The following is a 9,371-nucleotide window of genomic DNA, read 5'->3' as shown; positions in this document are numbered from 1 at the left end:
GCTCTGATTTTTTGTGTGTGGATAAATCAGACGTTGTTGTTGTTTGATAGAGACACACCAGAAGCTAGCACTTTTATCAAAGTACATATGAATGTCAATTTGTCAGAGCTTGAGCATAAATTAATGTTTAGGAGTGTGAAAAATATCTGGCTTGAATCTGAAAACTTGAAGGCAGGAGAGACAATAATTTCTGCCAATGGGAAAGTGGCTTGTCCATTATTACTCCACTACCACAGCATGTTAAAGAAAATGTCAATTCTCTCTCTCTCTCTGTGTGTGTGTGTGTGTGTGTGTGTGTGTGTGATTGGGGGAAGTCGGTAAAGTAATCAACTCAGTTCCCAAACATAATAACATAAGAAAATGTCAATGCTCAAATGGTGCAAAACAACAATGTGGAAAAAAGGCAGTGGTCAGAAAAATGTGGCCCACATTTGACCTGATATCAGTTCGGCCAAACTGGTAGCTCCAAGGATCATCTGTGAGAAAACCGGTTTACTCCGACAATCATCTGCTGGGCCCTCCCACCTGCCACAGCTCTATACTGACCTTCATTTCCTGCTTTTGAAGCTCAGCTGCTTCATGTGGCACAGCGAATTGCTGTGCACCAGTTGTTGAAGACACAGGGAGAGTGCAGGATTGCAGGAGAAGGTCAGTATCAAACCCTCTGTATGCGTTCCCACCAAGCCACACCCACCAAACTGGTGGTAAAAAAAGTTGAATCCTACCACTGGATCAAAGGCATGGTGTCTTGAGGGAAGTAATTTATCTACAGTCTCCTTGGCCACTGCTGGCCAATAGCTACTTTCTTCACCTACAGACTTGCCCAATATGCAGGGATTTGCCAACCCTTGGTCCAAGACAAGCACTATAATTCATTATAATATATTGGGTTAAATCTTTTAAAAAGTGTTTTCCTAATGCTGCCAACTCTTCATTTTTATAGGAGTATAATATTTATTAATATGGATAAAAGAAAGAGTGTACAACACTATTAAAAAGCAACTCATTTTCTCCTTTGACAAACATAACCAGACACGTATTAGACTAAACAGGCATCAGAACCTCTTGAAGGCAGAAGTCACAGATTTGCCCCCTTGGAAAGGTGAGGAATTCCACACTGTGGAACTTGTGCACTTGAAATAACATGGCTTGCACTTATTGAAGATTTCTTCCAACTTGGGACTCTTCACCACTCCAAAGAGTGCTTTGGTGTGTGGTGGGTTATAATATTGATGCAGGATTGTTTGGCTTAGTTGATTTTCAGAAACCCAAGCAGGGATGGTTTTGTGGGGCTGACTCATCATCTGTTAAATCATCACTGTTCAAATCTATTCCATAATTATTTAGATCAATCTTGGGTTGGTTGTTTGGTGAGTGCTCAATATTCACAGTTACATTTAGTTGCTTACTGTATTAGCAACCTTTGCCTGAGCCTCTGAAGTTGTTTTCAATAGTTCCTCTTCTTGCTTCCATTGCTCCTGCAATTTCCACTCTTTTCCCTCCATTTCTTTCCTGAGCCTCTCTTTCTTTAGTTGCTTATAAAACCTCTCTCTGCAAGCATGCAGCCTTTTCTTTTTCTTGCTGTTCATGCTTCCACTTTGGCTGGATCTTTCCCTGCTCTTGCTTCTTCTCCAGTTCTCTCTTAGCAGACAGTTCTGTTTTCTCAGCCTAGTGTTGTTCTGCAATCTTTCTTGCCCTTTCTTGTTCCTCCTCTCTTTTCTTCTGTATCAGTTCCTTATTGTTAGAGTTTGCAGCATAAATTTAAGTCCAGAAAACACAGATGACTGATTCAGCAGGATCATTAACTTCTTTATAAACATAATAATATGAGGAAAGTTTACAATACCATTTGTAGATTCTTTCAATGTAACATAAGCAAAAACACAAGCAGCAGCAGCTCAGAACAGATATGTAGTTTCAGTTTCAATTCTCAGCAAAGCACACAGAGCCAAACCACACCCAGGCTGTCAGCTCCCATTGGCTGGTCTGTTGCCATGCTTACTCACTTGCTCACTTTGTTAACCATGTCTCTGCCAGTTAAAGAATATACTCTGACACTTATGTCTATGTTCTTCCAGTTGCAGTGCTCTCTGTTTGCGGGCATCTTCCTCTTGCTTGCGTCAGGCTTCAAGTTCTTCAAGCTTCTTAGCCAATGCCCTTAATTTTGCCTTTTCCTATTTTTTCCTCTAGGACCTTCTCATTCTTCTCTTCATCTTGAGCCAACAACTTTTGTTCAAGTCATTTTTTATTTTCCTCCTCTAACTGCTCAACTTGCTTCTGAGCCTGCAACACCTTTCGGAGGTGCTCTTCACGTTTACGTTTCATCTGACCTCAACTCTGTTAACCTGTAATCCTCTAATCGCTGTTTCTTTTCCTCTTCCATTTTCCTTTTTCTTTGTTGCTCGGCCACTTCTTTCTTCCTCAGATTCTCTAACTGCTGCCTCCCAAAATCCTTGGGAGTGAAGCGGATCTTTCCAGAAATCTCTTCATTTTGAATATTCATAACAAATATTTTACAACCAATATTCAGTTCATATTTCAGTGAAGCATAATCTTGCAGGATCTTTAAATGTTATTACATTCTGTCATCTTTCATTCCTATAATTTACCTACAACTTTAAAGGTTAGCAAGGTAGGTAAATACATAAAGTTTGGCAGTCTTGTTTAAATCAAATGGTCTTCTTTTGTCAGCAAACATGTGAGTGAATTAAGAAGGTCGACATCCAATTAACAGAGTCCTTTCCAAGCTTAATGAGCAGTGATAAATTTAAATCCTTTCTTTGGCACTTTTAAAGAAAGTGTAATTACATGCTGAATGAACTAGAGAGATTTTTGTTCCATTGATTCATAATAAATTCTCTTGATTTATTTTCATTGAGTCACAAAGCAGCTTTTTTTTCAGTGGAAGCCATAGATTATTTAAATAATTCCCTCTGTTGTAGTATTATGCAGTAAAACACTAATTCCTACAATATGTAGGACAATAACAAAGTATGATGAGCTATAATGCAGCATTTTTATTTTTAAGCATTCAATTAGTATCCTCTCTGATTTTCCCTGTGGCTTTCCTTGATATCCTTCATTATGAGGAAAAGAAATTTTTTTGTTGTCCTGGCAACATTAGACTCTTTATGAAATGATATTAGCCTTTTAATTAGCAAGTAAGGCTTTCCTATGCCAAATTGTTCAACCTTTAACAATGACATAAACAACAAGAAGCAGGTTGAACTGCTCTTTTTGTTTTTTTATTTAATAATTTGAGCTGAGAAAATTATTACACTGTGCCATTTTCTGAGCTCCAGTCATGTTGTGGTACTTTGTTTTAGGGTAATAATGTGTACCAGGAGAAAAACACCTAACTGCAGAATTCTAATTTAAACCAAGTGTCAGGAATGTAGCAATTTAGAGCGTATTTTGAAGCAATTTACAGCTCCGGTATGTGTGTCATTTCTCACTTTTCAGCCTTAATGCTACTTTTGCACTGAACATTTGCACTTGGGAACTGTTTGTCTTCCCTAAATTGGTGGAGCACCTGCAAATAGCCTGTCCCAGGATTAACTCATTCAACCCAGCCAGTTAAAGTTGTAATAATTTGTAAAGTATTTAATAAAATATTTTAATTTATTTCAGATGGAAGGAAGTAAAAATTATTACAAAACATCTTGATCTTTAGTCATTTGCATGTGGTTTGCTTGTGAGCTGGAGGTTGTTTTAAGTCTATTTGTTTTGAATACCAGAAGTGCTGAAAGGCTTCCCTTGAGCCCCCAGGAGAGCGAAAACAGCCTCCCCAGGCTCCAGAGGTGCTCTGGAGGCTGAAAACAGCCACTTCTGGTATTTCCAGAAGGCCTGTTTTTCGGCCTCCTGAGGCTCCAGAGGCTTCCCTCAAGCCTCTGGGAGGCCGAAAACAAGCTGGGAGGCGCCTGCATGCACAATGCAGGTAAGTTTGGCTCAAGCTCGCCTTCCCACACAAATGGTTCTGCGTGCAACCTGTGGCACGCGTGCCATAGGTTTGCCATCACAGTCCTAGCACCTATCTAAAATGTATTCCAGTAAAAGCTTTTGATTTTTTTGTTCCTCCCAAACTCCAGGTTTTAGAAAGCTGCCTCTTTTACAATGTCAAAAGAAAAATAATTTTCTCTCCTAGTGAAGAATTATTGGAAATGAAAACATAGTTCCAGTATATTTTGACTACTGGTAGCCAGAATATATATAGACAGAATAAGGCACCCAACAACAAATAAGTGACCCACTTTACTGTTATCTAAGATGTATGAGTTTCAGTTCCCCAAGTCTTCTCAACAATGTAGCCAAAGCTGCACTCTCTTGTTGTTAGAATTATAAACCTCCTAAAAAGAATTAAATAATGATAATCATTTTTCTTTCTTGCAATTAGGGATGGAATAAATACGTTTGAAACTTGATCATATGTAACATTCTTTTCAGTATTCAAGTCATAGCAATTTCCAACTTGCCAGATGGGAATCCTGGCAAATGTACTTAAATTACATGTCAACTTAGAATTTTTTGATCATGAATTGATTCCAAGTATTAGTAGTTAGTTTATTATATGAGTTGCCAGCATGATTATTAGAGTTGCATTTTAGGAGTAGTTTGCTAAAATGTGCCATGATTTACAATTGTGATATAATCCAACAAACTTCTTTAAAGCCTATCTACCAGCTAACACATATAAGCTCCTACTTTAGGAAAATACAGAAATTGGTTTTGACATACTATTGTTTTCATAGTACAAACAATTTGATCTCTTAACTGTATTGACAAAACTGAGTTGGTGTTACTGTATTGTACCTATACCAATGAACATGATGCTTTGCATTAAATTAATGTTTTTTTTAATATTAGGCAGACACTATCATTAGAACAACTGCCCAAAGTAAAAACAAAATCAATATGAATCATGAATTCTGTTTTATTGGTTTTAAATTTAAACATGGTGGCATTTTGATTAGGGACCATGTGGAACTATGCTGGCCATGAAAAAAACATGCTGATAAGATGCAACCAAATTCTGAACATGTAAATGTGCTGTATTGATTGACAAAGAAAGGAATAAGACTATGTAAATTTAAGTCCTGGGAGATGTGGAGTACATTAAAAAGATATGTGTATAAAGCAATTGATGAATCTCCTTGCTAAAGAGACGAAGCTATGATATAACACAGATTAAACACTGTCTGTTGTTGAAATATCACAAACTTGAAATTTTAATTATAGTAAGGTAGAGGTCAGTGTTCCAAAGAAACTCCCTAACTCCATTCAGCACTCAGAGACAAAGTCCATCCAAGTAAGAATTTATTAAAGAAGTCATGTTGGGACATCTGGGAATACCTGAATCTGAAACTTCTGGATTTTCCCTTCCACAAGTGAAAATTAAAGATCCATTCCCTGCACCGATCAGTCCATCACATGGCCCAATCAAATGTCATTCTATCCAAAGCCAAACCTTTGCCCATTCCCATCCAGATGCAGGATGACACGTCCTTGACTTTTGAGAAGAATGTTGTTGAGTCTAATCTACCACTCGCTAAGAATTCCCCCCTCCCAATTTCCCAGGCACCTAATATTCTTCACCATATAGAAACTGATAGGAATGGTTTACCAAATTATAAGAGGAAGCAAAATTGTTTAGCAGTTGTGATGGAATTGTGTATATTATAATTAATAAACATCATATTTTTTCATTGTAACAGTAGCTACTATTTTAAGCTCTGCTACACCATAAATCTAACAATTTGTAAACTGTTGCAAACAATTCCCAACATAGGTTAGACTTCTCCAGTATCAATCTTACCAACTCTGCATATACATTTGGAAGAGTAGCTGTTTGATAACAGGTATATTCTCCATGACTAGACTTTGAGGAAGAAATGGTGAACTGAATACAGCTTCATCAAAAATGGAGCTTATGACCACAGTGAAATGAAGGGTCAAGGAATAGATCAGCTTTTTGTAATTTCCTCTCTGGGCAACCAGTTAAAGAGCAGTACAACTTTTCTCATAATCTGTTCCTGGAAATAGAATCAAAGTTATCAAATCCAAGAATAATAGAAACATTCATCTGAAAGTTTTATTTCTTGGCCAAACAAATGCATTAGAGTTTTTTTCCTTTATTTATTTTTATTTATTTATTTTTGTCAATTGCTTACAAGATAACAGGTATAAGTAAAAACATAGTTATGAATACATGGATACATATAAAAAAATAAAAATAAAAGAAACAATAGGACAAGGATAGTAGGCATGTTGGTGCGCTTATGCACGCCCCCTACAGACCTCTTAGGAAAGGAGTGAGGTCAATAGTAGACAGTCTAAGGTTAAAGTTTTTGGGGTTTGGGGAAGAAACCATAGAGTCAGGTAGAGTATTCCAGACATTGACCACTCTGTTTCTGAAGTCATATTTCCTGCAATCAAGTTTGGTGTGGTTAACCTTGAGTTTGTATCTATTGTTTGCTCTTGTGTTGTTATGGTTGAAGCTGAAGTATTCATTGACAGGTAAGTCATTGCAATGTATGATTTTATATACCATACTTAGATCAGACCGAAGACGGCGTAATTCCTTTTCTAGGTCTAGAATTTCAAGTCTGGTGGCATAAGGTATTCTACAACGAGTACAGGAGTGGAGAACTCTTCTTGTGAAATATTTCTGGACTTTCTCAACTGTGCTAATATCAGATACGTAATGTGGGTTCCAGACTGATGAGCTGTATTCGAGTATTGGTCTAGCAAATGTTTTGTATGCTCTTGTTAGTAGTGTAATGTTACCAGAGAAAAAGCTGCGTAAGATTAGGTTAACAACTCTTAACGCCTTTTTGGCTATGTAGTTACAGTGGGCTCTAGCACTTAGATCATTAGAGATGAGTATTCCAAGGTCCTTTACAGAGCTTGGATCATCAACAAGGTCTTGACTATTCAGCCTGTATTTTATTTTCTGATTTTTTTTGCCAATATGTAGGACAGAGCATTTATTTGTTGAGATTTGAAGTTGCCATTTATTTGACCATTCTGATACACAGTCAAGGTCTTTTTGAAGGGTAACAGGATTGTCTGTGGTGTTGAATAGCTTTACATCATTAGTGAAGAGAATGCAGTTGCTCTTAATATGATCACAGAGGTCATTTATATAGAGTATGAAAAGAGTTGGGGGACACCACTGTTGACAGGTACAGAATTTGATAGGACGCTCCCAATTTTGAGCATTTGTTGTCTGTTTGACAGGAATGCTTCTATCCAGTAATGCAGGTGTCCAGAGAGACCGTAAGATTTTAGTTTTAGGAGTAGTTTGTCGTGTCCCTGGAAATAGAATCAAAGTTATCAAATCCAAGAATGATAGAAACATTCATCTGAAACAGTTTTATTTCTTGGCCAAACAAATGCATTAGAGTTTTTTTCCTTCCTAAAGTGGCTTACCTAAGATAATGGTCGCCAACCTTTTGACCTCAGGGACCACCAAACTCATAATTTTAAATCCCACAGACCAGAGACTTGGGAAAATCCCCAAAAAAGTTTGCAGGAAAATTTCCCACCTGTTTTCCTACTGATCGATCATTCTTTATTTGGGATCACAGGATACCGTCTCCAGCTCCATTCTTGGGTTGGGGGGGGGGGAGAGAGAGAGAGAGAGAGAGACTTTTGGCTTCATGCAAGGAAAGCAGCAGAAGCAGCAGAAGTCTTTCTTTCTCTCCCCCAAATTCTGCCAGAAATGATTCTTTGTGAGACTTGTCGCGCCGGTGCAGCCTCTTGGAGCAGGATACCTTGCACGGTCCCAAAGACTCATTTCTGGCAGAGTTTGGGGGAGAGAAAGAAACACTTTTTCAGTTTTTCTTGCATGCAGCCAAAAGCAGAAGAAAGAAGCAGAAAGAAGCAGCCCAGTGGCCAGGCCAGGTGTGTGGAGAGAGTGGGGCAAGTCCCCCCTCCACCCTTTCCCCCCCTCCCCTCACTACCTTGTGTTATTCACAATGCAAGTGATGCAAGCTTTGTGTCCCCACAGGGCATGTGGGTGGCGCAGCCTTGTGTTCCCGTGCATCCTGGATTAATTCCTTTGGGAGATGCTTTGGGGTGACATTTCTCTGCGGATCATCAAAATTTTCTCGCAGACCACCAGTGGTTCCTGGCCCACTGGTTGGTGACCACTGACCTAGGACACAACATTGTAATACTTCTATTCAGAAAAGGTAGCTAGCATTTAGCTTGCCAATTATGAAGTGTTATGTAGGAAGAAATTCTGCATTTAGCTGCACAAAAGGAACCTCTTCTTGCACTCTTTCCATTTACTTTGAAGGATCTAACTTTTGGTATCCTCTATCCCCTCCCCCGGGCTTTATTCTTGATGTTCTCTGCCAATTGTTTCTTCTATTTATAATTATAATAAATTTATATAATTTTAATACAGAGGAAATGATTATCTCTGGTTTAGAAATTGGATTCTTAAGTAACTTCCCTAGTTACTGGGAATTACAGTCAATCTAGTGACACCACTTCCCCCCCAAAAACATCTTCCAGAATATTTTTTGTATTTTTATAAGATGAAGTAACTCATATTTTCTGTTGCTTTTGCAGTTCAACCCACTTTGGCATTTTGGCAACCCACTTGTCATGGCTGTATATGATTTATATGTTTTGGGGTGGTAATATTCAGGATATTCACAAAATAACCATCTAAAAGAAATTTGGCATAATATCCTGCTCTGAAGAAAGATAATATCAAATAATTTATTCCAGGAACCAGAGTTCCTTGTCTTGGATGCCCCACAGCAACATTTTAAGATTTAAGATGGACACTATAAAAATATATTCAAAATTAAAAGGATATATTCAAAATCCTTTGACATAGGTCTCTTTCCAAAGAACTGACAATAGAAACCTCAAAGTGATTTGCCTATTTTACTAATTCTATTCAAGTCTTTAATCACATTATTAAAAACTGCCAATTTGGTTTTAGTATTCTTTGCTCAGATGCTGGTAAGGGAAGGGGGCAATATTTTGTCTAATTTACCCAATTTAAAAAACTTTGCTTCAGTTTGGCAGAAGACGTTGTCTTAATTGAAAAAAAATTGCATACAAGGGAAAACACCATTTCCATTCTTAACTGTCTACAGTTCCATTTCTACATGGATGTAGGAGATAACCAGGCTGAACCCGAGAGAGGGGTTAAACACATCATAAGTCATGAGTCCCTACCCACCTGCAAGTGATCTAAGTCCAGTCCACCTTGAATTCCTTTCATAACTTCCACGTATTCCCTTAATGGTCACTTGGGCCAGATTCTTGTAGAGAGTTAAGCTTGCTATAAATCTTTATACTCATTTGAACTGCCTGAACCTCCTAATTTTGCTGGTGCTTGACAATATATT

General features: G+C 37.9%; 1 pseudogene; it reads right to left on the bottom strand.

Moving 5' to 3' along the window:
• Positions 1 to 1,054: 1,054 nt before the first annotated feature.
• Positions 1,055 to 2,503, bottom strand: LOC113419453 (uncharacterized; annotated as a pseudogene).
• Between the last annotated feature and the right edge of the window lie 6,868 nt (positions 2,504 to 9,371).

The sequence above is a fragment of the Notechis scutatus genome, chromosome 4, assembly GCF_049901735.1.
Source record: "Notechis scutatus isolate UNSWTSFEM ecotype Mainland chromosome 4, rNotScu1.2, whole genome shotgun sequence".
Lineage (NCBI taxonomy): Eukaryota > Metazoa > Chordata > Lepidosauria > Squamata > Elapidae > Notechis > Notechis scutatus.
Note: the sequence above shows the minus strand (reverse complement) of the source record. Positions and strands in the feature narration are given on the sequence as shown.